Raw genomic sequence first — 16,745 nt, 5'->3', positions numbered from 1 at the left:
ACCTGATAAAGTCCTGGTCTTTACAACATCATTTGGCAAGGAGTTCCACAGGTTGACTGTGCACTGAATGCAGAAAAACTTCCTTTTGTTTGTTTTAAACCTGCTACCTGTTCATTTCATTCGGTGACCCTCTAGTTCTTATGTTATGGGAACAAGTAAATACCTTTTCCTTGTTCACTTTCTCCATACCTGCCATGGTTTTATAGACCTCTATCATACGCCCTCCCTCCCCTCCTTAGTCTCCTCTTTTCTAAGCCAAAAAGTCCCAGTCTTCATATGGCACCTGTTCCAAAACCCTCATAATTTTTGTTGCCCTTCTCTGAACTGTTTCCAATGCCAACAGATCTTTTTTGAGATGAGGTGAACACAGCTGTACGCTGTATTCAAGGTGTGAGCACACCGTGGATATACACAGAGGCAATAGGATATTCTCCGTCTTATTCTCTATCCCTTTTGTAATGACTCCTAACATGCTGTTGGCTTTTTTGTCTGCTGCTGCGCACGGGGCGGATGTTTGCAGAGAACTATCCACAATGATTTCAAGATCTGTCTCTTGAGTAGCTGTAGCCAAATTAGTCCTCATCATACTGTATGTGTGGTTGGGTTATTTTTTCCAATGTGCATTACTTTACATTTATCAGCGTTGAATTTCATTTGCCATTTGGTTGCCCAATTACTTCATTTCTCTCAGCTGGATGCAGCCTGCATGGGTCCCTCTTTCCCTGTGTGTGCTGTGGCAAGGGTCCCTCTTTCCCTGGCCAGTGTTTGGGTTGGCAGCCTTCCCCCTGGTTTCAGGGTTTACGGAGCCCAGCCGCCTTCCGGGACTTGCTCCCCTGCTGTTTCTAGCTCTAGAACTGCTGTAGATGAGTCTCAAACTCTTGCTCTCCATCTCGCCTCGCCCCACCTCACCTCGCCCCATAGCCTCACCCCGCCTAGCCCTGCCCTGCCCCACCTTGTCTCACCCCACTTCACCCTGCTCTGTCCCGCCTCACCTTGCTCTGTCTCACCTCACCTCACCCTGCCTAGCTCCTCTCCACCTTACCCCACCCCATCTCACCTCGCCCCACCTCACCCTGCCCTGTCCCGCCTCACCTTGCTCCGTCTCACCTCACCTCGCCCTGCCTAGCTCCTCTCCACCTCACCCCACCCCATCTCACCTTGCCCCACCTCACCTCGCCCCATAGCCTCACCCCGCCTAGCCCTGCCCTGCCCCACCTTGTCTCACCCCACTTCACCCTGCCCTGTCCCGCCTCACCTTGCTCCACCTCACCCCACCCCGTTTCACCTCGCCCCACCTCACCCCACCCCGTCTCACCTCGCCCCACCTCACCCCACCCTGTTTCACCTCGCCCCACCTCACTCCACCCCGTCTCACCTCGCCCCACCTCACCCCACCCCGTCTCACCTTGCTCCACCTCACCCCACCCCGTCTCACCTCGCCCCACCTCACCCCACCCCGTCTCGCCTTGCTCCACCTCACCCCACCCCGTCTCACCTCGCCCCACCTCACCCCACCCCGTCTCGCCTTGCCCCACCTCACCCCACCCCGTCTCACCTCGCCCCACCTCACCCCACCCCGTCTCGTCTCGCCTCGCCCCACCTCACCCTGCCCTACTCCGCCTCAACTTGCCCTGCTCCATCTCACCTCGCCCCACTTCACCCTGCCTTGTACTGCCTCACTTTGCTCCACCTCACCTCACTCCATCCCACCTCTCTCGCCCGGCCCGGCCCCACCAACCTCACCCTGCTCCGCATCACCTGACCCCGCCTCGCCCTGCCGCACCCCGCCTAGCCTAGCCCCACGCTGCTCCGCCTAGCCTTGCCTCTCCTCAGCCTTCTAACAAGGGAGGCTTTTAAAGGCCTCCTGAAGGCCTGAAGTGGAGTCCACTGGCCCCAATCTGCCTGGGCCAGCTCCCTGCCAGCTGCTCCTGCATCCCTCTGCCCCAATTAGCAGGCCTTGTACCCTTTTGGGGCTGCCTTTCTCCCCCCTCCCCGCCCGGTAGCAGCCCTGGGGTGGCCCGACCTTGTCACAGTGCAGGGCCCCATTTCCCCGCTCCGAGCTCTGTGCCGGCTGCTGTGCCCTGGCGACATGGCTGCTGGCCGCAGGGCCCGAGGGGGAAGGCAAATGCAGGCCGGCTTTGTGGAAAGGCAGGCGTGGGAACGCAGGCTCCGGTGGGAGCAGCCTCCCCAGTCCCTAGAGAAGTCTGGCTGGGTGCCGTGCACATCCCACGTCTCCCGGGGGCCAGAGGCAGCCGAGCTCTCCGGCTAGCAGGGCGGCTTTGCCGTTGCCTTTCCCTTCGGTGCAGGGCTCCGTATTTCTGGCGGAGCGGGAGCGCTAAGAAGATTAAGGGATTTCGTGGCAGGCGTTTCCATGGAGCGAGCTCCGGGACTGACACTCTTATTACTATAAACACACGGGGAGGCAGCATCTTTCCTTTCCCCACCCTTTGCGAGCTGCAGCCCTTCCCCTCTGAGCAGCCAGTCGCCGGCAGCAGGAGCTGTCACCGCAGCTCGGGGGCCACGGCAGCGAGAGGGGCCCGCCCCCCTCGGTCCTGCGCAAGGCCACGGCTGCATACGGGGGGCGGCCAGCTCATCCTGCTGCCCGTCTCTGCAGCTGCACAGCTGGCTGGAATTACACCTCCTGCTGTGACGGAGCTGGCCCCTCCAGCGCCTGCTGGGAGCAACGGGCTTGCTCCGGAGAGCCTGGGAGCTGGCCCCTCCGGCGCCTGCTGGGAGCAACGGGCTTGCTCCGGAGAGCCTGGGAGCTGGCCCCTCCGGCGCCTGCTGGGAGCAACGGGCTTGCTCCGGAGAGCCTGGGAGCTGGCCCCTCCGGCGCCTGCTGGGAGCAACGGGCTTGCTCCGGAGAGCCTGGGAGCTGGCCCCTCCGGCGCCTGCTGGGAGCAACGGGCTTGCTCCGGAGAGCCTGGGAGCTGGCCCCTCCGGCGCCTGCTGGGAGCAACGGGCTTGCTCCGGAGAGCCTGGGAGCTGGCCCCTCCGGCGCCTGCTGGGAGCAACGGGCTTGCTCCGGAGAGCCTGGGAGCTGGCCCCTCCGGCGCCTGCTGGGAGCAACGGGCTTGCTCCGGAGAGCCTGGGAGCTGGCCCCTCCGGCGCCTGCTGGGAGCAACGGGCTTGCTCCGGAGAGCCTGGGAGCTGGCCCCTCCGGCGCCTGCTGGGAGCAACGGGCTTGCTCCGGAGAGCCTGGGAGCTGGCCCCTCCGGCGCCTGCTGGGAGCAACGGGCTTGCTCCGGAGAGCCTGGGAGCTGGCCCCGCAGGCCACCCAGCTTAGCTCTGACCTGGAGCCGTGGGCGGCCGCCGCTGTCTGAAGGTATTTTCGTTGTGTCCAAGCACTGGGTTGCTCCGCAGGGTGAGCCGAGGCCGGGTGCTCGGCAGCCACTGGCTTTAAAGCGCTCTGGGCTCTGTCTTTGGAGCCTGGCAGATTCCATCCAGCTCCTTTTGGCATAACAATTATTTTTAGCATCATTTTCCTGACCCAAGCTTCCCCGATTAACGTCAAAGATCCGCCGAGCCAGGAACATCCCAGCCAAGCTGTCAGAGGGCTGCCCCCTTCCGTCCCCGCCCAGAGAAAGGGACCGTAGGGCTGGAAAGGGCCACACGAAGCCACCTAGCTCGGCCTCCTGCACTGAGACAGGGACAATTAAACCCAGGCCACCCCACCATCCCGGACAGGCATCTGTCCAGCCTGTTCTCACCCCGGGCTGGCTCGTCCAGATCTTGACTCCTCTTGGAGCAGAAAGTTTTCCCTAAGATTGAACCCAAATGTCCCTTGAAGGGGTTTGCCCCTTGATCCCAAAGGGGCCTTAATTAGGCTCCCGTCATGAAGGCGGATAAGGACGTCGCTCCCTGGGGAGAGTGGGTGGAGCTGCTCTCCCATGCGATCCGGTCGCATGCAGATGGGCGTTAGCTCCCGGGGGCTCAGCGCTGCGCCCCTGAGATCAGGTCCCATAAGAAATCCATGGTGGGGCTGGCACAGACTCACGGAAAAGTCCCGAGCCTGTCGAGGGCAGGGCAGCAGGAGGCAATGTCACTGGCCAGGCCTAGGGGAGGCTGAGGCCGATGAAAGGGAGAGTCCCTCAGCTAGAAGCTTGCCCGGAGCCATGCGGCGATGCACGACAGCCTTGCATTCTGGGCCCCAGCCCGGGTGAGCGGCTCCCGGCTTTGCAAGGTTCCAGCCCAGACCGAAGTGCCTGACACGTCCGCGAGTTGCCCCAAAGAGCTGTCGGAGACGGGCGGTTTCCAGCCGGCTCTCAAGCAATGAAATGAAGCGTGCTGGAGCGTGCTGGCATTTTGCAAAGGTCAGCAGGAGATATGTGAGCCTGGCTGCTCCGCGCTTACTGGCACGTCAGCTCTCTCCTGCCCGCCCCGGATCCAGGTTGTCACTCAGCCATGGGAACAGCCTGGAGGCTGCTGCTGCCACGCCAGGGCCAACCGAACACAAAGCCTTTGCTCATCTCTGCTGAAGACTTGCCGGCCGTGGGGTGCCCCCAGAAGAGTGCACCTGGGTGGGACATTGGGGCCATATTGTATCTCCTGGCCACCTGGATCCATCCTGCAGGCCAGTGCCCTGCATCCATAGCGGGGGCTGGTCCCGGGGTGCTGGAGCCAACAGCTCACACACATTGGGTGTGTCTAGACTACATGCCTCCGTCGACGGAGGCATGTAGATTAGCCAGATCGGCAGAGGGAAATGAAGCCGTGATTAAAATAATCGCGGCTTCATTTAAATTTAAATGGCTGCCCCGATCTGCCGATCAGCTGTTTGTCGGCAGATCGGGGCAGTCTGGACGCGACGCGCCGACAAAGAAGCCTTTCTTGATCGGCACAGGTAAACCTGGTTTCACGAGGCATACCTGTGCCGATCAAGAAAGGCTTCTTTGTCGGCGCGTCGCGTCCAGACTGCCCCGATCTGCCGACAAACAGCTGATCGGCAGAGCGGGGCAGCCATTTAAATTTAAATGAAGCCGCGATTATTTTAATCGCGGCTTCATTTCCCTCTGCCGATCTGGCTAATCTACATGCCTCCGTCGACGGAGGCATGTAGTTTAGACGTACCCATTGAGTCCTCTTGGAGATGCAGAGACCCGAAGGGAAGGGGGAACGGGGCAGACGCAGCGTGGCCCCCGCTCGCTCTTCGCCGGCGTATCATCACCTGGGCAAGCACAGGGCTGGAGCCGGGGAATGGCGTGGGTAAAGAAGTTCTGCAGTCCCTTCTCCCCTTCTCACCCAGGGCTGGGGACGGATGCCAGGCAGCAAAGGCCCAGGATTCCAGCCCAGCCCTGCTGTGCCCTGACTTCATTTACTGCTTCACTCCCTTAGTGGTTCATTGCAAAACGTGCCAGGCCTCTCTTCAGCCCGTAGCTGCCCTCGCTCAAGGGATGGGCTGAGACCCAGCCGCACCCCACGGGCTCCCATGGCTGAGCTGATGCTGTTCCTGGGGCCCAGCCCAAAGGGCCCAAGTGTCTCCTCCGGTGCAACCGCGCTTGATCCCTGCATCTCACCAAGATGAGTCCAGACACGTGTGCTGAGTCCAGGGGCGAGGAGCACAGTAACAAACAGGCTAGAGAGGTTGCCATGTTACTGGGTTTTAAGGGGGGCAGCCAAGGTCACTGCTGCACCCGTGGGGGGGTGTTTGCCCCAAAAGTGTGTACAAAGGGGGCCATGTGAGGGGTCAAACCAAAGCTCACCCTCCACTGATTCTATAGATGCTGTTCATGTGATTGTGCCATGTCTGTGTGTGGAGTTAGAAACACGGACTCTGTGTGGAGGCTGGAAACTTCTCTGTCTGTGGCGGAGCAATGGGCGAGGAATGCTCAGCCAATGGATCTGCTAATGAGCGAGGCTCCAGCGACAATGGATCTCTACATGCCGAAGACACACCTGGCCACTGACCATGTGACCCTTTCTAGCTTGGAAGAGACCAGGGATGAATATTAAATGCCATGTGGTAGACTCCATTTTTTTCTTCAGTCTTGCTCCGAATCCCAGATGCAGCCTTGCAAGGAACAACGAGCCGGAAAGAACTGTGGACCCATCCTGACATAGGATGTAACCAGAGACTTTTAAGAACATAAGAACATAAGAACGGCCGTACTGGGTCAGACCAAAGGTCCTTCTAGCCCAGTAGCCTGTCTGCCGACAGTGGCCAGCACCAGGTGCCCCAGAGAGGGTGGACCGAAGACAATGATCAAGTGATTTGTCTCCTGCCATCCCTCTCCAGCCTCTGACAAACAGAGGCCAAGGACACCATTTTATCCCCTGGCTAATAGCCTTTTATGGACCTAACCTCCATGAAATTATCTAGCTTCTCTTTAAACTCTATTATAAACCTAGCCTGCACAGCCTCCTCTGGCAAGGAGTTCCACAGGTTGACTATACGTAACCTGTTTATAGCAGTTGTTTATAAACTGTTTATAAACTGTTTAAGATAGCAGTTTATAACATCTCTGCTAAGAGCCTGCATCAAGAACTCAGAGATTCGATGCACATAATGTATTATCCTTAACAACCTCACTCTCATGCTTTTCTTTCTTTTAGTAATAAACTAAACTAGATTTTAGATTGTAAAGGATTAGCTCAGCATGATCTTGTGGGTGAGATCCAGAGTGTAAATTGACCTGGGAACTGTGGCTGGTTTCTTGGGACCGGAGAACCCGTTCGGGGTAGGTGAGATCGGGTTCTATAACCCTTAACCTGTGTGTTAAGCCCGGGGCTGTTTGGGGCATGGAGAGAGCGGGGGTGCAGAGGGGTTTTGCTCGTGAGGCTTCTGGCTGGCCAGATAGGCAGCTGAAGTGCTCTATGGGACTGGTTTGTGACCTGTTTGGGAAGGGCCTCCAGTCTGGGGCCGTAGGGAGCCCCACATCTGAGCAATTCGCCCTGCGCGGACGCCCTCAGCTGTGCCCAGACCCGGCCCGGTCTGTCACAGAGGTAACCCTGCTACAGTCCAGTTATTGCTCCATTTGTATCCCAGGCTAAAACAGGGAAACTCTCTCCCTCTGCCCGGTGAGATCGGATCCTCTCCTTACCTGCTGAACTTTCTTCTCCTCTATGATTCCTCCTTGGAGCTGGCGGAAGAGTCGCATGGGAGGTATCCATGGCTAGTGGTTGGGTCCCCCCGGGGTCCCATGTAGCTGCTAATAGAAGTTACATGTTTGAGGCTCTGACCTGGACCAACCATTTGCCTCTTTTGTTTTTGGTACACTTACCTGAGCTCCTTTATCTTCACACAGCACCTCTGGGTGTCCCTGCTGTGCCCTGTGCCCACCATGCCCTGTGCGATTTGGCTCAGAGAGATCTCGTTTCATCTGCTGCTTCACAGTTCTGCCTGCATGGATTCCTCTCCCCACACAGCAATCAGGGTCCAGGATCCCCTGCGGGCTCCTCGTTTGCAGCCCTGGGCATTCACGGTCAGGTGAGTTGCTGGGCTCACCATGCTCGCTAAACAAGAAATGAAATTCAGATTTTCCCGGGGCTTTTCCTGTGTACCCAGACTAGCAGCAGAGTTGAAAGTCCTGGCTAGAGTGGTCACATTGGGGTACTGTGGGACACCTCCTGGACTCCAAGAATGTCAGCTTTAAGGGTATGTCTAGACTACATGGCTCCGTCGATGGAGCCATGTAGATTTGTTTTTTTGGCAAAGGCAAATGAAGCCGCGATTTAAATGATCGCGGCTTCATTTACATTTACATGGCTGCCGCGCTGAGCCGACAAACAGCTGATCAGCTGTTTGTCCGCTCAGCGCGCTAGTCTGGACACTCCCCTGCTGACATCAAAGCCCTTATTCCTCATGGGATGAGGTTTACCGGGGCTGCCGACAAAGGGCTTTGATGTCGGCAGGGGAGCGTCCAGACTAGCGCGCTGAGCGGACAAACAGTTGATCAGCTGTTTGTCGGCTCAGCGCGGCAGCCATGTAAATGTAAATGAAGCCGCGATCATTTAAATCGCAGCTTCATTTGCCTTTGCCTACAACCCTCATCTACATGGCTCCATCGATGGAGCCATGTAGTCTAGACACAGCCTAACTGCGCTGCATTGTCTTTAACTGCCCTTAAAGTTGGCAGAATGGGCTTGGTCGTGGACACACTGGTTATAAAATGGCCCTAATGTGGCTGCCTTCAACCTAAACTTGCAGCGTAGACCAGGCCTTATTCCCATGGCTAATTGTGGTTATTTTCCTCTGTGTGAATTGGGGCTGACTCCACCGGTGCTAGGCTCCCCCTAATACCCTGTCTCCCCACACCTCTCTCATGCTCACAGCCCCATGCTTATCCACTTCTCCACCTCCTGCCCAGCGCCTCCGGAGCGCCGCAAACAGCTAATTTGCAGCATTCGCGCCAGATGTTGACACAACATGAAAGCTGCGTCTGGACTGGCATGATTTTGCAGAAATACTTTTAATGGAAAAGTTTTTCTGTTAAAAGTATTTCTGCAAAAGAGCATCTAGATTGGCACGGATGCTTTTGCTCAAAAAGTGCGTTTGCACAAAAGCATCCATGTCCAGTATAGATGCACTTTTGCACAAGAAAGCTCCTATGGCCGTTTTAGCCATCGGGCTTTCTTGAGCAAAAAATTAAGGTGCCTTTCTACACTGGCCCTCTTGTGCAAATATTCTTGCGCAAGAGGGCTTATCCCTGAGCGGGAGCGTCAAAGTATTTGCACAAGAAGCACTGATTTTGTACATTACAAAGTTAGTGCTCTTGCACAAATTCAAGCGGCCAGTGTAGACAGCTGGCAAGTTTTTGCGCAAAAGCCCATCTTCAACTGGGGGAAAAAGACTTACGGAGGGTTCCCAACTAGGGCTCCAACTCTGCAGTATAAGCCCGGGGCCACCCCCTGCCTAGGAGGAGAAGGAACAGAGAAAGGGGTGTGCTCGGGGGAGGGGGTGGGGAAGAAGTGAAGTGAGAGTGGAGTGGAGTGGCGGTTTGGGGGAAGGGGTGAAGTGGGCGCAGGGCCTGGAGTGGGGGATGTCGAGCATCTCCCAGCGCACTGAGAAGTCGGTGCCTCTGTCCGTGAGCATCTGCCTCCCACTCCGGAGGGCTGACATTCTCTGCAGCTGGGCCGCAGGTTTGCATCTTGCCACTGGCCTCGCTTGCTGGAATGGAAGGTGCCCCTGTAACTCGCCCCATCCATCACCTGTGTTATTGGCAGGGTAACGCTCGCTGAAAGCAGGAAGCTATCGCATATCCTGGCAGGGCCTTGGCACCGCGGCCAATATTTAAATCATCTTTGGGTCTCAGAGACTTGACAAGGGTATTCCCGGCTCACCCCATGCTCCTCCGTTCCCTGTCACCCTGGCGGTTTGCAGGCATATTCAGTGCAGCGGGTGCTGGGGTCCAGCTTGACATTCACGGCTCTGAGGGGCAGGAGAAATCACATAGCTTGGGGCCTTCTTTCTATTTTCTTTCATTGCTCCCCTGGCACTTGGCAGAGCCACTGAGCAGCTCACTTAGACTCACAGGCCCCTGCTACTGTCCCCATTGCAGACAGGAAACAGACTTGCTCCTGGTCACGCAGGAAGTTGAGGGTACAGCAGGGACTTGAGCCCAAGGGCCCTTATCCTTAGCACAGCCGCTAGGCCCTGAACCATCTGCTGCGGCTGCAGGGAAATGGGGGGGCGGTGAAATATTTTGCTATATGCTGGCAATATTTTCTGAAATTATCAGCAAATGGAAAAAGAAAAGTCATTTGTTCTGGGTCAAAAAATGTTTCATTCAATGGCACATGAGATATTCTACTTTGATTCTGAGCCTTTTTTAAATGTTTAAAGCTTTTGGGTAAAATTAAAGGAAAAGCTGTTTCAAATCAACACATTTCTATTTTTTTCTGAATTTGTTTAGGGTGAAAAAACCCCCAATAATATAATTTGAAAAAAATCAACACAAACCTGTGAAATATGTTGATGTTTTTGAATCTGCATTTTTCACCCCAAAAAGTTTTAGCTAACAAATTTTGCACAAGTCAACTCTGTAGCCCTCTAGCCTATGCACTACCCTACTGGATAGGTGAGCATCCTCTGGTGGGCTAAATGTACTGAGAGCTGCAGTCTGGAAATCATTTTAAAAATACGTTGATAAAAGTCCTTAAATCTCACAGGGCCGTAAAACCACAGCATAGTAGCAGCTTCCATTTATTACCAAGCTTGGGCTGCTGGCCAACTGGTATTAATTTAGATTTGTATGAACCCCTATCCAGTGCACCGGGGGTGTTTGTCATGTATTAAAACACAGAGATTAAATGTAGCAGCACCCTGGATCTCCATAATGCATTTCCGCTCCCAGGTCATCCGGTGTGCACAGATGTTTGCTATAACTCACTCTGCTTTGCAAAGCCCTGATGCTCACTCTGCCCATCTTCTTTTAGTCCATGTACAGAGTGCTAGTGTAACGCCGCCAGACCCCAGTCATCTGCTGGTGGAATCAAACCTGGGAACCTCGGGAGCTTAGTGCATGAGCCTCCCCTTCAGGAGCTAAGCGCCAGCCTTGTCTATACTGGCATGTTTTGTCACCAAAAACTGTCTTTTGACAACAAAACGGTGAAAGTGCACACACTATAACGCAAGTTTGGTTGGGAAAAACACCCAATTTTGGTGACAAAAAACTTCCAGCCCTGTCTTTTCCCCTCCCTATATTGTCGACAAAGAGCTAGTGTGGATTCCGTGGTTTGTTTTGCCTGCCCTGATGGTCACTGATGCTCAGTGTTGTGTGCTCTCTGCTGCCCTGCAGGCCTGTGATCCTCCTCTTTTGAAATTCCAGGCGGTATCTGATAGCTGAGCAAGATACTTTGTTTGAGGTCCAAAGAACAAATCATTGGAATGCTCCTGCTCTGCCCTGCATTAGGAACACAGCAGCAGGCAGATTGTTACTACAGGGAGGGCTGGAGAGGCTGCTGGGCTGCTTGGACATTCCTCAGCACGGAGAGCTCCGAAGGAATCCCAAGAAGCGCAGGGATCAGCTCTGCCTCCCCCCTACACCGCTTGGCTCTATCTGCCGGCAGGGGAATAAGCAACATGGCCAGAAAATGTCCACAATGGGAGGCAGAAAAAACGCATCAGCCTGTTTTAACTTCTGGCAACTTTTGCATGTGGACAGCACAGACAGTGGCGTGCCGCTGCGTGGGACAGTACAGCACACCCAGGAGGTGGGTGGGTTACACCAGGGCTGCGCTTTTGTGCAAAATCTTGCCGCCTGTCTACACCTGCCGCAAGCATTTGTGCAAGAACACAAAAAAATCAGTGGTTCTTGCGCAAATACTCCAATGCTCCATACTACTAGCTTGTCAGTGGGGCTAGTATTCTTGCGCAAGAGGCCAGTGTAGACAGCCAAGTTAATTTCTTGCGCAAGAAAGCCCGATGGCTAAAATGCCCATTGGAGCTTTCTAGCGCAAGAGAGCATCTACACTGGCACGGATGCTTTTGCGCAAAAGCAAATCTTTTGCGCAAAGGCACATGCCAGTAAAGACGCTCTCTTGCACAAATACTTTTAACGGAAAAACGTTTCCGTTAAAAGTATTTGTGCGAAATCATGCCAGTCTAGACACAGCCCAGGTCTCTGCTCATGTCAAAGGAAAAAGCACCGGGTTGCAGTAGAGAAATTAAACCTTGCAGGAGAGAAATTAAACCTTGCCCCTTCCATATCAAAGCACTGGTCCCTTCCAGCTGCTTTAGCCCACAGTAGGAACTGTACTACCTATCAGTGAGTATCATCTGTCAGCCTTTCTGTGTTAACTGGCTAGTCCCTGGGCACAGATCTCGAGCGTTCCTCAGGGCTGGGACCACAAATAGCCACAAGGCAGACTGACCCTGCCCAGACAACGGAGGACCTGTTAGAAGCTCAGGGCTTTGGGAGCCCTGATTCCCATCGGCCTAGAAATGGACATGAACAGGCTCTAGGTGACTGGTTCATGGCTGTTGTGTAGCGGTTAGGACACTGCATTAGTCAACAGTCTCTCCTGGGTCTGGCCATCGTTAGCAAGAAGAAAGGTGGGTCTTAACGCCCTCAGGAGAGCGAGGGCAGGACTCACACAACTCTAAGGCCTTGCCCAGCAGCTGAGAGAGATCTGGCAACACAAAATGCCAGTGGTAAGAGAAGAATGGGGAGCATTTTCCTGCAATTTCCAATAACAAATGAAGCACAATTTCTGCAATTTTGTGGCCTTTGCCACAATTTCCCCTTGACCCCGGGTGTTACCTGTCAGACCTCATCAAGCTGAGAGCAGTGAGGAGAGAGGCTGTTAATGATGGGAAATTGCACGTTGCAAGGCTGTTGCGGGTCCACTCGCACCTTGGAAACCACGTCCTGCAAGCAAAGAGGTCAGGGCTGCAGGGCGCGGAGCCCGAGCGCACCCGAAATCTCACAGTTACAGGCAGGCAGCATTTGGCAGGCGAGTCCCTCTGCACTATTCCAAATGGCCTTGCTGACAGCTGGCCACTAAGGGCACCTATTTACTGAGCGCACTAAGCAAAGACAAGGATTCCGGGGTGGATTCTACAAGCAAAGGAAACTTTCCAAAAGCTTGTGCTGGACAAGCCAGCTGTGGATTGGCTCAGGGCCTGGCAAGCCTCACTGGGAAGCCAGTCGGGGGCTGCTTTGAAATTTAAAAAAATGCATTTGGGGGCCAACTTGCAGTCAAGTGTCTAGTGCTGAGGGCTTGTCAGTGGGGCTGGATGGTCGGAAGATCTCAGCTGCATTCGGGCTCCTAAACAGGGGCCGACTCTCCCAAAGGCTTGGCCCCCAGCAGCCTCATTGGGACCCACTTAGGCGCTGGGCTCCCCTGTCAGTCCAGGCTGGAGTGTTTGTGAGGCAGCTGGTGGGGCTGGGGGCAGGGAGAATAGAGGGTGTTTGCGGGTCCCGGGGGACGAAGGATGCCAGACTGCTTCAGCCGCCCAGGAAGTGCATCTCTTTCCAGGCAGGCGGAGGGAGAATTCCCGGAGATGCGTGTGACGGAGGCTCCGTGGGCCCTTGGAGACTACAGGGGCAGGATCCTGCGAGGTGCGAGCATTCTGGCTCCTCGCCAGCAAAGCCCTATCCATGTGTGACACCCAGCGGGAGAGGCAAGGAGCTTTGCTACTGCAAGACCAGAGTGTTCAGCCCATTGCTGGCTTGAGCCGAATGCTGAGGAGGGGGACGGGTGCCTGGGATAGAAAGAGCGAGGGGGCTGCCAGGGTGAAGGATGGACGGGCACTGGGCTAGCGAGATTTTGGACCTTAGTGAAATCTATCCCTGAGGTTGGGCTGATCCCACCTGGCTAATGCACCCCCCTTTCCTTCCCCTCCTAGCACCCCTGTGTAAAGCATGTTGTCTGCATCATATGCGCCTCCTCCCCGGCTGCAGAGCAGCAGGAGCCAGGTCCCTCCCCCAGCACCAGGGCTAAAAGGTGCCCAATCCACCAGCCTCCAGATGTAACTGTCAACGGCAGGGGAATCCTCACCAAACCGGGGTGATTCCAGTGGCTTCCCAAGGAGTTTGGCTCTGGGCCCTGTGCTGCTCAGTGTTTTTATGAATGATCTGGAAGAAAACACATTGTCACTGCTAACGTTTGCAGATGACACAGCAATTGGGGGGCGGTAAATGATGAAAAGGAGTCACTGGTCCACAGCCGGCAGGATCCCTTGGGAGCTGGGTGCAAGCAAACAGCATGCGCTGTCATTTGGATAACAGGAAGGGCACTCTAAATAAACCCATGTTCTAGGCCTTTACTCATTTTTGTTGCTCTTCTCTGTTGCTCTTCCATTTGTCCACATCTTTCCTGATATATGGCACCCAGAGCTGGGCACGATTCTCCAGCTGCGGTCTAAGTGGTGCAGAGTAAAGCAGACGAATCACTTGTCATGTCTTGCTTATGACACTCCCGTTCATGCAGCCCAGAATCATGTTGGCTTTTTTTGGCAAGTGTCACACGGTTGACTTGTATTTAGCTTGTGGTGCACTGTGACCCCCAGATGTCTCTTCACAGAATCCTTCCTATTCGGTCATTTCCCTAAGTGGACACTTTGCACTTGTCGGCTGTGTCTAGACTGGCAAGTTTTTCCACAAAATCAGATGATTTTCCGGAAAAACTTGCCAGCTGTCTACACTGGCCGCTTGAATTTCCGCAAGAACACTGCCGATCTCATATAAGATTGTCAGTGTTCTTGCGGAAATACTATGCTGTTCCCGTTCAGGCAAAAGTCTTTTTCCGAAAGACTTTTGCGCAAAAGGGCCAGCGTAGACAGCACAGTAGTTTTTCTGCAAAAAAGCCCTGATTGCGAAAATGGTGATCGGGGCTTTTTTGCGGAAAACTGTGTCTAGATTGGCCATGGATGCTTTTCCGCAAAAAGTGCTTTTGCGGAAAAGCATCCTGCCAATCTAGACGCGCTTTTCTGAAAATGCTTTTAACGGAAAACTTTTCCGTTAAAAGCATTTTCGGAAAATCATGCCAGTGTAGATGTAGCCGTCCTGTCTGACTCTCATCTTACTTACTTCAAACCATTTCTCCAGATTGTCCAGATCATTTTGATTTTTAACCCTGTCCCCCAAAGCACTTGCAACCCCTCCCAGCTTGGTATCAGCCACAAACTTTATAAACGCACTTTCGAAGCTATTATCTAAATCCCGGATGAAGATATTGAACAGAACCAGACCCAGAACTGATCCATGAGGAATCCAACTCCTGAGACCCTTTCAGCAGAACCTGGGAACCTCTGGGAATGATTTTCAAACCAGCCCTGCACCCAGCTTATCTAGAGTAGCTCTGTCTAGGTTGTGTCCCTAGTTCGTTTATGAGCAGGTCATGTCAGGCTGCATCAGAAGCTTTACTAAAGTCCAGCTATTCCACCTCTGCTTCGTCCCCCCATCCTTGGAGCGTGTTACCCGTGAAAGGAGCTTTCAGGCTATCAATGGGGGAGTCCCGATATAAAAAGGAGTTGGGGGGTTATGACAGGAGGGGTTGTGTACAGGTACTCTGACTCCGGTACTGCTGCTGGCAGCAATGCTGCCTTCTGAGTGTGGTGCCTGGCCATCACCCACCACTCTCCAGCCACCAGATCTAAAGTCAGGGCAGACGTAAGGTGGCAATACTGTGACCCCCCTAAAAAAACCTTGGGATGCCCCTGCAGCTCCCTTTGGGGTCAGGGTCTCCCCTATGAAATCTGTATCGTACAGGGTAAAAGCACCCACAATCCCGGATGTCACAAGGGGAGACCAGATTTCACAGCACGTGACACATTTTTCGTGGCCTTGAATTTGGTAAGGCCCCACTGCTAGCGAGTCAACGCATCCAAAGGTGTTTACCCAAATGGCCTGCCATTGCTGACGGCGTGATCAACCCTGTGAGTAATCATGACTCGTTTTTAACTCACGACAGCCCCGTACTTTATGATTGTTATTTTGTTCCTTGCTCAAAGCAGCGGCTCCTTTCCCAGCAATTCCTTTCAAGCAACTTGACTGTTGCTTTAAAGTCCATGAGCAAGCACAGGAAGAAACAGGTTTTTCTCCAGACGGGGGAAGGTACTGTGCACCGCTTCTACTGCCAAGTAAGCGTTGGGGAGCCAGCTGCAAGGGGAGTTCCATTTGCAAGTGAAGAAAATTGGAAAAGCCAATTTAACAAGGGTGTGTGAAGGCAGCGTGTCGTTGGCACACCAGGAAGCCAGCGGGGTACAGCGGGGGGGGGGGGCGTCTGTGTGTGTGTGAAGCTTGTATGGGGGCCCTTGGAAAGCAGCGGAGAATATGTTTCAAAGGTGGCTAGACTAGAAGATGAAGGTCAAAGCAGCCACTGCTTTTCCCTGTCACGAGATCGCTCCGGCTGGAGGCAGGGGATGAAAAGCTAGATCCCGACGTCACTGGAAATCAGCTAGCTGTGCCAAAGGGTGAGAAACTCTTTTTGGCAAAGCAGCCAGTTAGCAGCAGCCTGGGAGAAGCTTTTGTTTTATTTCTAACCCTTTCTTTTCCCATTGACCTTACTCAGGCCTCACTTGAATCTGTGACCCTGTGTTCTTTGAGTTAGACCTGCCTTTGGCTTCGCCGTCAATGGATTACAGTGCGAGGCCATTACGAGGGGCCTGACCCTAACGATAGCCTTCCAGCTGTGCGTATGTGGTCTCTGGCTCGGCAGTTCCTGTGCGTGCCCGGTGACAGGGACGGGACGCTACAGGGAGATGTGTTAGGGGTAACCTAGGAGGAGGACAGGTTGACGGGCTTCTGGTGGTGATGGGGAGTGGACACCAGGTTAGCCCCAAAGAGTCTCTCTCTCTCCCCAAGGCAAGGGGGAGGTAGGATCTCAGTCCCCGCTTAAGGAAGTGCCACAGCCACAGCTATGTTCATCCTAAGCCTCCCCCCCACAAGTGAGAGGCAGGCATGGGGGGGGGCCGAGCCTGGGCACCCTGGCTCTACAAGCGGGAGTGTCTCTTGCCCGAGGTACCCAGCAGCACTCTCTGAGGCAAGGCTGCAGCCGGCTAAGCACAGGCCGCCAGGGATGCCAATGGTCCAGCTCCGCCCCAGCCAATGGGGTGTGCCCACTGGAGTTAGCCAAGCTGGGCAAATAGCAGGGAAGACGCGGCCGTGCGGCTTTCACTTGGGCTCACATTGGGCCGCCTGTGGCTGAACCAGCCCTAAAAGCCAGGCTGGTGGGTCTTGCTGCTGTTTCACCCCAAGTTGAAAGCCCGGCATGGCCCCGTGGCCCCCAGCCCGGGGAGTCGTGTGTCCGCCATGAAGCAAGGGCAGACAGGAGAAGCGATGGAGACAGGCTCCTCGTCCAGC

At 54.7% G+C, this 16,745-nt stretch overlaps 1 long non-coding RNA gene across 1 annotated transcript in view; it reads left to right on the top strand.

The window, feature by feature from the left end:
* LOC142821013 (uncharacterized) overlaps positions 1–13,695 on the top strand; it is a 37,366-nt gene extending 23,671 nt beyond the window's left edge. The window contains exons 2-3 of the long non-coding RNA XR_012898060.2: positions 7,245–7,426; positions 12,919–13,695. This is a non-coding gene — a long non-coding RNA (uncharacterized LOC142821013). The remainder of the gene's footprint in view (positions 1–7,244; positions 7,427–12,918) is intronic.
* Positions 13,696–16,745: the final 3,050 nt, after the last annotated feature.

The sequence above is a fragment of the Pelodiscus sinensis genome, chromosome 29, assembly GCF_052426305.1.
Source record: "Pelodiscus sinensis isolate ZL-2025 chromosome 29, ASM5242630v1, whole genome shotgun sequence".
Lineage (NCBI taxonomy): Eukaryota > Metazoa > Chordata > Testudines > Trionychidae > Pelodiscus > Pelodiscus sinensis.
Note: the sequence above shows the minus strand (reverse complement) of the source record. Positions and strands in the feature narration are given on the sequence as shown.